Consider the following 6,000-nt stretch of genomic DNA (forward strand, 5'->3'; position numbering starts at 1 on the left):
CATAAAGACAAACATTCTTAGGGTACACACTGTGTATGTCCTCCAGGTAAAAAGCCTTTTCAACTTTCAGGCCTTGAAAAACAAGAAATCTCCTGCTGTCACTTGAGGCCACTGCTGGCTTTGCTGAATTTTCCTCTTTTTACCTGTTTTGTTCTTCTATCCTGCCAGTGTCCACTGCTGCACCCCTGTGTGCATTGTGCCTTCACAGCAGCTCTGTCACGTTAAGGAAACATACATGTCCATCAGTAATGTACAGAGTGAAAGCAACCAAGCAAAAACAAGCAGACTGCAGTTTCTTTTTTTTCTTTTTTTCTTTGACAGGAGACAGAGATTTTGTTTACTTCCATGATGTAATGAGCCTCTTGCCACGAAAATTGTGCTTTTAATTGAAACGTCTCTGCTATTACACAGTTTCATTTCAGTCACTGGTTTCAAACAGGAAACTGAATCACTTGGCACAAAAAAAATAGGTGATTGTATACAGTACATGCATTTACCAAAACAGAGCTGACAGCAGTGACACAAATGCAGTTGTAGCTTGTAGGAAAAAAAAGAACCTGAGGAAAAAGGCTGTCAACATTCATAAGTTTCAATCCATACGTGGAATATTGGTGCAAGCCCATATGCTGATTCACATATTGATTTTCCATTGATTTTTTTTTGTTTGTTTGTTTTTAAATAAAGTCAGATTAGAATACTCCATATTTATACAAAAGGTGCAGCAAAAGCAACCCAGAATAACAGGCAAACAATTACTGTTTTTCATTTGTAAGAGGTCGTTTATTAATCATTCACCATTGTACTGAATCACAGACGGAAAATCATTTTAGCCCTAGTTAATTATTAGCTAGTGTGAGCTGTGATCAGTAGAGTTTCTGTGAGGATCAACAAAAATATTCACGCAAGAATAAGAATCACTTTAAATGTAGGTTTATACGAGGAGGCAATTACAAGCCTGAAAGTTCATATATTATGTCATTATTATCTGTAATTATGGAGTTTGTCAACAATTCCAATGAAAAGACCAAAACTAATTGTGCTAGTCTGACTTCCCTATCATCAGACTTCCATTATCCATTGGTTTCTAAAACACCTACAAATAGATAAATAAAGAAACCACAGTGTGTGTGTGTGTGTGATGGCAATGAATTAAAAGTATTGCAACAGTGTGAGTCACTGATATGTTTTAATAGTTTTTAGACAACAATAAAGTTTTGTTCTAATTTGGGTCTTTTGCAAGAAATGCTTTTGACAGTTAGGAAAAATATAAAATATCAGATTTATCCTAAAAATTGTATTAATTTATTAATTTTCATTTTCATTACGTGCAGGTAACATTTAGATTCGACTTTGGTCTTTTTTATCACAAAACTTATCATAATACTTCACACATGTAGCAGCAAAATGTAGAAAAAGTCATTGCCTACAAACCAACCTTATTATTTGTTAAATTTGCGCTCCAGTGATACTAAATCACTGGAGCACTTCCATGAAGTTGTGAAATAATAACAGATTGGTCAAAAGAAGTAGCAGAGTTTTGTATGTCCTGATTATTAGTTTCCAGAAAGCAATGAACCTTCACAAATGCTGCCAACTGCATTACCCATGATGCACCTCAATAGCTTCTTTTGGTCAGTCCCCTTTAACTGGTGAAGGCATGCATCTTTCATACTCCACTGATTCAGACTGAGTAGTGCCTCCGATGATGGATAACCTGACCTTTAGGTGTAGGATTGGTGGAGTGGCCCTTTAAGTAGTCACTTGGTAATGTAAAGTCAGGGTTAGAAGTGTGGGGATGTTCTACATTTTGCTTATTGTCAATAAATCTCCTGTGCAGACCCAAAACATCAGTGGATGTAGAACTAACCAGGATTGTCTGTGTCCCAAGGCTGATACAATCACTATACAATGACGACGGACAAATTAATTTTAAATGGATCAAATGTACAATTTGCCCATTAATCTATAGGTAATGATCCATGATGGCAAAGTGAAGATGTTTTCACACATTTTTTGGTCATTTGTTAAGGTGTAATCTCTTATTTACAAAATATGTAGACCCTTAATTCAGTTTTTTGTAGAAGCCCCTTTGGGTACATCTTTGAGCCTTTTAGGGTGATTCCCTACAAGTTTTGGACACCTGGATGGGGCAGTTTAGCCCATTCTTCCTGGCAGATCCTCTCAAGGGCTGTCAGACTGGATTGAAAGCATCAATGAACTGTCATCTTTAGGTCCCTCCACAGATTTCTGCTGGGGTTTAGGTCTGAGATGTGGCTGAGCCACTCTGGGACTGTCAGGAACTTGTCCTGCAGCCATTCCAGCGTTGTCTTAACTGTATGTTTCAGGGTGATGTTCTGTTACACACATGTTAGTAAGTGTTGTCCATTGGATTTGCTATTGATTGTCAATATATTGGAAGTGGCAGTAAATGGCAGTTTTACCTATTTAAACTCTACAACAGAATAAAGTGTGTGTGGATCAGAAAACATTCTGAAGCTACATTCTACTGCAGTCATTATTGTACAAACACATTAATGAGCCACACTTCAACACCATCCCACATATAACATCATGCAGCCCCAAACACTAGAGAAACAAATGTGAAATAATCCACCACTGAAAATAGTTCCCTGCTAATGCATTATTTCCTCCTGTTTGAGTGATGTGTGAAGAAAATGCTCAGTTGTTTTTTTTAAGACGCCATTATGTAATTCAAATCTGCATAAAACTAAGAATAAGATTAAAAGTGCCATTATAATTAATATCTTAAATAATTATTGTTTGACTTATAAAATAACTCAGTGTCTATAATCACTGTAGTTTAGTGTTGAAAACAACTTTTGAAGAATAGATTGCATCATGTGTGGGTCTGTGTTGAGACAGACATCCACTCATTAACGTGACGACCACGGTGAATATATTCAAGCAAAATGAGCCCCACTTTTTTTTTACGGTAAAATCATGGAGACCAGTTTAAAGAGATATGAAAGAGCCCCTATTCTCCCGTGTCATAAATGCATCATGGGGCTTCAACAAAGTCTATCTAATCTTTCCTTCTGCCTCCCTTCACTTCTCCCATTCACAGGCAGAAATGTGCTGGCAGTGTTTTAAACCTTGACAAAGTGGTGTCAGAGAAACTGCCCTCTTTGAAACAGCATCAACCTCTCTTATTTTTAAGCAATCCCCCTTTTTCGTCATCACTCGCTCCTGCCTCTCTGGTGTCGGTCCCCCAAGGATAAAATCACACTTCAAGAGCGCGAGTGCAAGAACTCGACAGGGAAAAGCTCCCATTTGGGAGAAAAAGCACAGACATTATGTCATTTTCTTTTAAATAAAAACCAGAAATAATGAACCCTCTTCATACTGCTGCTTATTAGGTTTGACTTACCAGTAGGGAAAAGAGAGACATATCCAATAGGACAAAAGGACAATAAAAAGCAAATGAAGACAATGTTATATGAACCAGTGGATAGAAACTTCACATGTGCGTTTTATGAATAAAGCAATTTTATGGTGTGTGCTTCCACTCTTGAAGTGCTACTGTCACATTACACAGCTGCTGCTCTGCTAGAAGCTCACAGTGACGGTCTGAACTGAGTTACCTCATTTAGATAAACATGTGACACAGCACCTGGAGGAGCTGCAGAGCACCGGCCCAGCCTGCTTCGTCTCGGTCAGAGGAAAACGACTCTCAGCCGTCCACCCTGACCTCCTTCCCCAGGGCATTACACTGTGTATATGGTGAGGTGTGTGTGGCTGTTAGTTGGCTTTTAAGACTGCTCAGAGTGCAGAGTGTTTCCGCTTGACCTATATTTTATTTTCAATCAATGAAAGTGATGTTGTATGACCTCTGTTCGTCATGCAGTGAATTCAGTGCGAGAAGTCTCGAGACAGCCATGGTTGTGCTGCATATTTTTTGGGGTTTTTTTGGGGTTTGTTTGTTTGTTTTTTAACAATCAAATATTAATTTCAATTTGAATGTTAGTTTAGTTTAGTTTAGTATTTTATAATTCGACTATATAATCGAATTTGCAATATTCGTTGACAGCAGCAGAGGATATAAGACACCTTTTTGCTATTGTATTGATCTGATTTTTGGACCATTGGCAAACAAAAGCACAATTGCTTAAATATACAATTAAGTATTGAATATTAAGTATTAACTTTTTTTTCCAAAAGCACATAGTCACACAGATACAGTTCATCAAACAAAACAATTCAACAAAACAAGATGTATAGTGTGTCACTAATGGACCTGAACTGTTCAGGTCCGGCCATTGGATTAGTAAATTTTGACTGAGCAAAACTAGCCCCAACTAAAAAGAAGAAAAGCAGAAACTGAAGCTACACCTTATAGGCCTGTTTCATTTTTATAAAATTAGCCACTTTATTTTTTAGATGCACATTTTTCAAAAGCTTCAGATTAACTAACTCTTATTTTCCTTGAGAAATGAGAAAAGAACATTCATTCATATTCATAATCCCTTCACTTTAACCACACCACCTCTTTGAATTTTAACTGAAGACCACTGGTGTAAACCATGTGGATGAAACCACAGGGAATCAGAGTTTAGAAGGTTCATAATATTTTTTTTTTTTTATTTATATTTTATCATTGAATCAAAAAAAAAAAAAAAGAAGTGAAGTAAAAGTGAATTGACTTCAAGGCAGAGTTTAGCTGTTTTTGTTTAAGTAATGATAAAGACCTGTGAAGACACAAATGTCATGTTTACTTGAGATAATTTCCCAAACAAACCTGACTGAATAAAAAACCAAAAAAAAATAAAACACTGAAAATGTCCTTTACAGCAAACTATATGCTAATGCTTGGATAGTCAATATAATATCAGAATCAGAATCAGAATCAGTTTTATTACCAAGTATGTTTCCACATACAAGGAATTTAAAAAAATATAAAAAATATATAAATATAATCTGTATAGATATTTACACTGTGCATGTAACGGGAATGAGCAGTAGTTCTATTGGGGGGCAGGGGGGGATCAGGGGGAGCTGTTGTTCACCTCCCACTTGAGATCCTGTGTGATGGTGGTTCCCAAGAAGCGGAAATGCTCCACGGTGGCCACGGGGGAGTCGCACAGGGAGATGGGGGTGGGTGGGGCTGGGTTTTTCCTGAGGTCCACTATCATCTCCACTGTCTTTAGAGCGTTTAGCTCTAGGTTGTTCTGCCTGCACCAGGTCACCAGACGGTCAGTCTCCCACCTGTAGGCAGACTCATCGCCATCAGAGATGAGTCCAATGAGAGTGGTGTCGTCTGCAAACTTCAGGAGCTTGACAGACTGATGGCTGGAGGTGCAGGTGTTGGTGTACAGGGAGAAGAGCAGAGGAGAAAGAACGCAGCCTTGTGGGGATCCAGTGCTGATGGTCTGGGAGTCAGACACGTGCTTTCCTAGCTTCACGTGCTGCCTCCTGTCAGACAGGAAGTGTCTACATATGTGAAATATGCCTAAAGCAGTCATATCTTTGACTTCACCCACATTTGTTTAATGAATATATCCATAGAATGAACTGTGCTAATTTTGTCCTAGTAAAAATCCATACCTTTTAAGCATAGTGAATCATAAATATTCCCTTTGTCTCACTGTTGAGTCCCACCTTTCCTTTGAACCTCACAAAAACAGAACAAAACTACGTATAAAACCCAGGTTAACTCATGGCATCATTAAAATGTAACATACCAGCCTCTGAAGAAACCGCATCTGGCTCCTGTTTTGTGTTTTCACCACATCACTTACAGAACATATAATTTATCAGCAGTCGAGCCGGCCGTCACAATGTGCAGTGACTCTTCAGCAGCCTTGTCTCAATATATTCTTTCCCCTCCACCTATAATGTTGACAATATAGTTTTTTTTCTTCTGTTTGACAGAATTTATATAGTTTTCTTCCCATATTGTTTTCTTCCTAATAGTTTTGGGTGTCGTTTCACATCAGCAGTTTCTCTGCTAATGAGCTGCCGCTCTGATTGGCAGCTGGACCG

Source organism: Trachinotus anak, unplaced genomic scaffold, assembly GCF_046630095.1.
Source record: "Trachinotus anak isolate AG129_WGS33_773 ecotype Australia unplaced genomic scaffold, CSIRO_AGI_Tana_v1 ptg000009l, whole genome shotgun sequence".
NCBI classification, from domain to species: Eukaryota; Metazoa; Chordata; class Actinopteri; order Carangiformes; family Carangidae; genus Trachinotus; species Trachinotus anak.